Here is an 8,853-nt window from a genome sequence, read left to right on the forward strand (position 1 = left end):
AAAGAAAGAAAGAAAGAAAGAAAGAAAGAAAGAAAGAAAGAAAGAAAGAAAGAAAGAAGAAAGAAAGAAAGAAAGAAAGAAAGAAAGAAAGAAAGAAAGAAAGACTTCAGCAAGAAGAGTGAAGTTGTGAGGGGCAGTAGCAAATAAGGGGACTTCCTCTCATCTGTCACTCACATTGTCACTGAAACAAACATGCAAGGAGGTGTGGCCTCACCACCCATTGGCATGTTTCCTGGTCACACAGAGAAACAGAACACAAAAATTCCTGCTGTGATTTGATCCAGTCTGCAGGCTGGAAGGGACCCTAAAATAAACCCACTGTGAGGTTATCCACCTTTCCTAGTTCTTCTGCAGCACCAAGGAGGGGAGAAGAGGGATGGTCTCATGGAACCATCTGAGAGCCTTACTTGACTCTTGCAGACTGTCTTCTAGTTGAGGCTCCTGGGTTAAATTATCTCTCTCTGATTTGTCCTTATTTTTTTCCTACTTTGCATAAACATGCCAGACAATGAGATGCCTACCAAAGCCTATTAAAAGCCTTAAACTCAGCATCATTACTGGCAAACCATGAGTGTCTTTTAGGATTCTCCTTGGTGGCAGGGTTTTCAGTTTCACTCAATAAATCCTATTTCTTCTCAGATAGGATGTCTTTTCACTTCTATAATGAAGTCACACAGAACTTATCATGTAGCTATTTCCTTTCTTAGAAAGAGGTATATATAGGACTAAGGGAGTTCACAAAGTATAAGATTCAAGAAGCCAGCTTTTCAATGTTATACAAGTAGTACATAATTTCTGGAAGAGGAGATTCTCTTCCATGGAGCTGTCTACAGTTTGGGTGGTGAGCTGCAAAGACATAGCTTTCATGAGTTGTTACTCGTGCTAAAGTAGGAACTTTTGGTGATATAGCTGCCTTTGAGTCACATGCTCTTGTAGGTAACCCCAAGTGAACCCATAGGTTTATCAAGCTAAGACTTGAATGGAATTATTTCTTTATTCTATTGTCTCAGCCATACCTAGGGTAAATTGACATTTGGTTACATCTACCCAGGAAATATCAAAGAACCTATCTTCATGCCAAGAGAGAGGAAAATATGAGACCAGAAAATTTACCTGAATAAAATAAGTACTTGTAGGAAAAAAAAAAAAAACACTGTTTGTGAATGTTGTTTGCCTGAGTTTCCTGGGTTAAGACTGTCTATTCTTTTTCATTGCTATATAACTGAGGATCATATTAAATGGCTGATAAATTAACAGCCTATAAAGTTTTAATTATTAAATGGAGTAAGCACAAACTTGTAGCCTGGCTACAAGTGTAAATATTGCTGGGGCATTATATTCGGGTTTTTAATTTAGGAGGTTACTAAATGAAGGTGTGGGAATATAGTCTCTGAAGGGGGAAAGAGACAGGGAAAGGGGAATTTCCAGACATAAGCCAAGTTTTTCCACTTGACAGTTTTGCCTGGGGCTTATCCTGTTTGTCCTTATCTGGGCTGAGATAACTTCAAGCTGAGGCCAAAAGGCTTGTCCTTTGTTCTGCCTGGTGGAGCACAGGCAGGCCTAAAGAAGAGTCTCTTGAGAAGAAAATGCAAGTAGAGAGAAGGAACTTCACTAGTAGGATCCCTTACAAAATCTTTTCTCTGTTTGATTCTGCTTCCCAAATATAGTTCTGTTGTGTTTATTAGTTCCTTTAAGGTGTTTTCTCTTCATTATTTTCTCTGTTCTTCCCTGCTCTAAGCATTTTTGTTTCTATTGATTTTGGACTTTAACCACTCTGCATTTTGTGGGAAATGGAAAGAGTTATAAGAATTAGTCAATAAATTCCGTGTTAGGACACAGGAAAGACATTCAGCAGAAGGTTATGGCCAACCCATTTGCCTACATTCTCAACTTATTGTGCTAGGGATTTGGTTTATGTAGTGGATAAAGGTTTTTAATTCTTTTTAGACATGCATGTATAGATGCTTATCACAGGAATGTTGGTGTTCTAAGGAAGAATTTTATTTATTCCTTCAGCAAATATTTATTGAGCACTGAGTATTGCTAGCTGCTAGGGAAACTGTAGTGAAAAAAAAAAAGGAAAAAAATGCAAAAAAAAAAAAAAAGATACCCTTACCAATCCCCTGCACCATTAATTTTATGTAGGAATGAGGAAGAATAAATGAATAAACAAATCATATCTTGAACACCATTGGGGAGAAAAGAGTAAATGAATTAGATAGTGACTGTCATGTAGGAAAAAGGGTGTATACACTTACATCTGGAAGAAAATCTGAATGTAACAGGGAGCCAGCCAATCTAATATTTAGAGGAGTTCCTTTGTAGGTAGAGAGAACAGCAAGACCAAGGTCTTGGAGGTATGAATGTGCTGGAAATAAATGCATGAAGAGCTAATGGATGGATGAATAAAGCAGTGTGGTCATAGAAACGCTGTGACTCAGCTATGAGAAAGTCAAATTACGACCTTCAAAATCACTGGAGGACTTCTGTTTTTCTGAATTATAGTGGGATGCCATAGCTTTGTCTTGAGTATGGCTATTAGTTGACTAAGCCAGTTTGGTTGCCTTGAGAAGAGATTAACAGAGAAAACCGAAAATGAAATGGCAGCAGGACACAAACAGACAGCTTAGAAGCTGAGAATACAAATTCCTACCAATGGTCAGCTATGTCTGATGTCATCAGAAGGGTGACCGAGTTTGCCTTTTGCTTCGGCAGAGAGAAGAAGGTGATTGTCTTAGCTAGAGTTTTATTGCTGTGAAGAGACACCATGACCACAACAACTTTTCTAATGAATAACATGTAATTGGGGGTGGCTTTCAGTTCAGAGGTTTAGCCCATTATCAGCATGGCGGGAAAAATGGTGGCATGCAGACAGACAGGATGCTGGAGAAGGAGCTGAGAGTTCTACATATTGATCTGAAGGCAGCAGGAAGAGAACTGTGAGTCAATAGGCCTGGTTTGAGATTCTGAGACCTCAGAGCCTACCCCCTAGTGACACACTTCCTCCAACAAGGCCACACCTCCTAATAGTGCCATTCCCTATGGACCTATGGGGGTCATTTTTACTCAAGCCACACAGTGTTGCTGACAGAGACACTTTTCAAGAAGTTGGGACTTGGTAGATTGAATGAAGTTTTTTCAGGAAATGCAAGGATGGAAAGAAATCCAGAAAGTGTAAGTTTGGTATAAATGGGCAAGAAAGAAGATATAAAGGGGGAAGTAGAGCAGTAGTGAGATGGGGATCTGAAATCAAGCAAGGTGCTTTGATTTGCTTGTTTTATAGTGTGAATTTAGGATGCGTTTCTTTTAAATAAGAGATAAATGACTCAAAAACTGTTGGGACAAAACTGTTGAATAAGATAGATGGAATGGGGTCTAGTATGTACACTAGTATATAGTTGAAATTAGGTAAGGGAAAAAATTCATCACACACACACACACACACACACACACACACACAAAAGAGTACAAAGTACTTGGTAGAGAAACCCTAGTAAGGAAATGTGGACATTGTTTTATTGCAAATACATTAACAGTGAAAGGCAAGGTAAGGAGATTGGGTAGAAAACCCAAAGAAGTGTATGAAAGATGTTAAGGTTCAGAGGAGTAAGGTTTTAAGTCTTGCAACAGTGCTTGTTTTAAGTAAGGGGAAGGTAAGTTGCATGGAAATATGTGTTGGGATTTGATGAGTACATCACGGGTCTACTTTACCAATGCAGTAGTAATGCATTTCAAGTAAAACAGATCAGCTCTGTTGCATGTCTTGTCAAGTCATACCCAGCTTCTGTGAGTCAGGCACAGATTAGGAAAAAGCTGTTGTCAGGCTACACAGTGGACAGGACAATGAAAGAGCAGCAATAATATTGTCAGAGGAATGTGTAAGATAATGAAAAGAAAAATGTTAGTATTTGTTCTGTTGGGTAAGGATGGAAGTGAAGCTAGGATTATACAAGTAAATGTTGGGAGGATTGATCTCCCAGTGCAAATGAATAAATTATTTTTTGTTTTGTTTTTGCAAACTTTATTAAAGAAATTAACAAAGAGAGGTGGTTACAACTAGGGCATTTCAAAATGAGGTTGTTAATATTTACCAAGAAGGCAACAAGAGGCTCTTCTGTTTGACTTGGGAGCAGGTGGAAGAGGGAAGTGAGAATAAAATCACCAGACACATGGAGGTCAAGCTACTAAGAACAAAGACAGTGAGAGGGTATTCCATTAAGGGAATCCACGCGTATACGGAATCACCAGTCTTAGAACAATTGCAGACTACTGGAGGTATCAGGGAACAAGCTCTAAATTTTCACTTAATGAGGACAAATGAACTAGTTCCACAAATGACTAAAATGAGGGTAGTGGTTATTTTGACTGGAGGTTGTCAAATAGCATAAATTTTAAGGGAACTGGGATTTTTGTTTTAAGGAAAGGGAATCTAGTTGTATAGAAATGCCAACAAGAAACATCACAATACTTTTAGATTGATAAATATATAAGAGAAAAAAAAACCAAAACATGCTACCCTTCCCAAGTTCAGAGGAGAGGCAGCATTCAAAAGAATAAGCAGGTTTTAGCCCAGACAAGCAAGCAAGGAAACACTCATAAGGAAGAAGAAAGATCAAGTCACTGAGTTATCTGGAATTCCAGAGGGTGAGTTGGCAGGATTTGGGAGGAGTGGAAGATTGTCCCAGATTAGAGACTGTTCAAAGTGCTGTGGAGTTCTAAGAGTTCCCGTGATGAGAGATGGCTTGTGGTTTCCAGGACTGACTAAAGCAAAAAGGAATGTAGGGCATGATGGGATTAGCCCAGAAAGAAGATCTTGGTATCTTCATAAGTGATTACTCAGCCATCGCGTCACTTTGGGAAACATTAGGAAAGCTTGGAAGTGTGAGAACCAGGGTGTAAGCATTTGTGGTAAATATGCCTATTTAGCAGAAAAGTCCATCTTCAAAACTATGATTTACTCACAGAGCGTCAAAGTGATAGTCTAAAACAGTCTAATGGAATTATGACCACTGCTTCATTACTGCTTATTGAACACTTACTTTGAATATTTATTGTGATAAGTGATTTATGTATATTATTTAATTTGATTCCTCAAATAACATTGTAAGTTGGTATGAAAGGAATGACTTCCATGTCATGGTTACAAAGTCACCTATAATTTGGACTGTGAGTTCTTTGACTCCAGAGTTAATGCCAAACAATGATGCGAATACAGCTTTGAAATATTGAGTGAGATAGGTGAAGTCAAAGTCTGGTTCCAGCGGTTTAGCTCTGTGCCAAAAATATTGTGGCTCAAAAGCCTTAGGAAAAGCTACCTCATTATCCCAGAGAAGCTCAACTGATATGACTGACGTGTCACCAAAAAGCAGCCAATTATAAGTAAGGCAAATATTAAAATGGCCCTGTCTAGACACGGCTGGACAGAGAAGTGATGATCCCTGTATCTATGAGAAAGGTAGTAAAGGACCAATTACTATTTTCCCAGGCAAACAAAGGGCAAGGCATAGTACATTTTAGAAGAGGTCAACATTAGGAAAGACACACAACTATTACGCCTGAGTGAGAGTGGGTAACAATACTTTTCTCGTGAGGAAAGACACGAGGGCACTAAAGATGCATGGATACATGTCTGTGTGGCAAGGTCAATGAGAAAGTAAGCTAAGGAAATGCCCCTTGTTGTTTTTTTAATTTAATTTAATTTAATTTAAATTTTTTTATTATTAGTTACATTTTATTAACTCTGTATCCCAGCTTTATCCTGCTCCCTCATTGCCTCCCAATCCCACCCTCCCTCCCTCATCTCCTCCTTGCCCCTTTTCAAGTCCACTGCTTAGGGAGGACCTCCTCCCCTTTCATCTGACCCTGTTTTATCAGTTGTCTTCAGGACTGGCTGCAAAGTCCTCCTCTGTGGCCTAGCAGGACTGCTCCTCCCTTGGGGGGTAGGGAGGTCAAAGAGCCTGCCATTTATGTCCTGTCAGAAATAGTCCCTGTTCCCCTACTATGAGAAACCAATTGGTTACTGAGCTACCATGGGCTACATCTGAGCAGAGGTTCTAGGTTATATCCATACATGGTCCTTGGTAGGAGAATCAGTCTCAGAAAAGATCCCTGTGCCCAGATATATTTGATCCTTGTGGAGCTCCTATCCTTTCCACATCATACTAACTCCCCTTCTTTCATATGATTCCCTGCACTCTGCTGAAGATTTGGTTATGAGTCTCAGTATGTGCTTTGATACACTGCTAGGTAGAGTCTTTCAGAGGCTCTATGTGGTAGGCTCCTATCCTACGTCCAATGCACATCCCATTTGTCTTTCTAAGTGAGGATTGATCATCTTACCCCAGGTCCTCTTTCTTGTTTATCTTCTTTAAGTGTAGAGATTTCATTATGTTTATCATATCTTATAGGTCTATATAAGCGAGTATATACCATGTTTGTCTTTCTCCTTCTGGGATACTTCACTCAGAATGATCTTTTCTAGATCCCACCATTTGCCTTCAATTTTCATGATTTCCTTGTTTTTGATTGCTGAGTAGTATTCCATTGTGTAAAAATACCACAATTTCTGTATCCATTCCTCCATTGATGGACATCTGGGTTGTTTTCAGGTTCTGGCTATTACAAATAAAGCTGCTACAAAAATGGTTAAGCAAATGTCCTTGTTGTATACTTGAGCAAATTTTGGGTATATACCTAGAGTGGTATAGCTGGGTCTTAAGGAAGGCCTTGTTGTTTTTTAAAGTTGTATAGTTGTTCTCCCCAAGTTTAATAGGAAACAGATTGAAATTTGTCAGAGCATCTCACTAATATCCACGGGCATTATTCCCATTATACAGGTGAGAAGGAAAAAGACAAAAATCTAAATATATTCGACTCAAAAATCCACAGACCACACGCATAGATGATAACAAACATTATTATTACTGGACAACTTACAATTTTTCCAAGAGATGAATCTGGACAGGAAAATAAAAACCAACATGAAGAGTGGCATACCAGTACAGAAAATCTTTCCCAATAAAAACGTAGATTGCTAAAAGAATTACCATTCATATAAAATTATTCATGGGTAGTTTAATATATCATTTCTAAGAATATAAGACCCTGAACACCTTGGGTTAGGGATAGTTCATATGTATATAATATATATATATATATATATTATATATATATATGCTATTTGCTTTTAAATTGTGGTTTGCATTTATATATTGATTTTTGGTGTAACACACATATTTTGGGGTTAATATGTACTGAATATTTTTCTAGTCATGATTAGATATTTAAAAAAAAAATCCCTGCCTAATATGATGTCAGGATCAAGTAAAAAGTTTCAGGATCATTCTATATAACACTCACGGAGAAAACAAATGTGAGTTTTCTGGCACAAAGTAGATATCTGAAAATGATAGAAGATGGTGTTCAGTGGAGGCAGACCTGCAGAGCATTTTCTTAATTAGTGACAGATGGAAGAGGGCCCAGCCCATGATGGGTGGTGCGATCCCGAGGCTGGTGGTCCTGGGTTCTGTAAGAAGTCAGGCTGAACACACCATGATGAAGCAGGTCAGTAAACAGTACCCCTCCATGGCCTCTGCATCAGCTCCTGCCTCTAGGACCCTGCCCTGTTTGAGCTCCTCTCCTGACTTCGTTCGATGATGAACAGTGATTTGGAACCCTTTCCTCCTCAACTGGTATTTTGGTCATGGTGTTTCATCACAGCAACAGAAACCCTAACGAAGACACACACATACACATAAATAAAAACACAGTGCTAAAAAGTAATAAGCAGTACAGAAAAGATAACAAATTCGAGAAAGCATGGCGCCTGTATCATAGTAGAATTAGCAGGGAAAAGTAAGTTCTTCTAGAAAACATTTTAAGGACTGGTGTGGATATGGACAAAATTATACCTTTGATATCAGGAGAATAAAAAAAGTTAATTTTTAATGACTGCTTCTTTAAAAAAAAAAAAAAAAAGGTGTAGCCAGGGAAACTGGATAAGGAAACTGGAAGACAGAGAGAATGGGGTCAAGAAAGATTTAAAATGTTGACTGAATTCAACTAACAGAATTTTCTTCAAACAGATTCTATCTTGCTTTGGCTTTTACTTACCAAGTGCCCAAGTTTTAGAGTCTGAATGCAGGAGCCAAACAACGGATAAATATGTTTATTTAGCATAGGTGAGTTAGAGAGCCTACCAGTGTCCTTCCCTTATAATATTAAGTAGCATGTAAGTTACACCGGAAATGATCCTCAAGGAAAAGGGAAAAGTTTCCTGAGAAAACAGTGCATTGAAGGGATAATTATTATTGGCCCAAAGAAAAAGAATAAGGATGTTAACATAAGTTAAATGGCAAGGCTGCAGGGACTGGGCAACGAGGATGGCCCCAGTGATCAAGTGGACTGAAGTGGTGGGTTTAGTAGCATGGAAGATAACGTTCAGGCAAAAGCCATTTGTGAGCAGTCTTTGGCTTGAGGACAGTGAATGAGTTCTATGAATACCAAGGAGTTACTGTTCACTTTGGATCGTGGAAAAGGGGGTGCGAACTTAGTTTTAAGATGGTTAATTTGGCAGCTACCCATGTGGTCTGACTTCTAAGATGTCTGTGATTGGACACCCCAGTCTTTCACTTTTGATTTTCTCTATTGAGCTTTGATATTTTATGCTCTCCTCCCTCAGATGATCACCTCAGTACCTCTGTGCTCCTGGTTTGAATGTTACCATCAGCTGTCCCACAAAAAATTCTTTTTGCTTCTTATACCTCAAGGTACAGCTATGAAGCTTTCTGTCCTGTGGCGTTGGTTCTGTTTCTGCTCTATTAGGCCATTCTTTTTTTTTTTTTTTTTCTTTCA

Source organism: Psammomys obesus, unplaced genomic scaffold (genome assembly GCF_907164565.1).
Source record: "Psammomys obesus unplaced genomic scaffold, mPsaObe1.curated_primary_1811, whole genome shotgun sequence".
Lineage (NCBI taxonomy): Eukaryota > Metazoa > Chordata > Mammalia > Rodentia > Muridae > Psammomys > Psammomys obesus.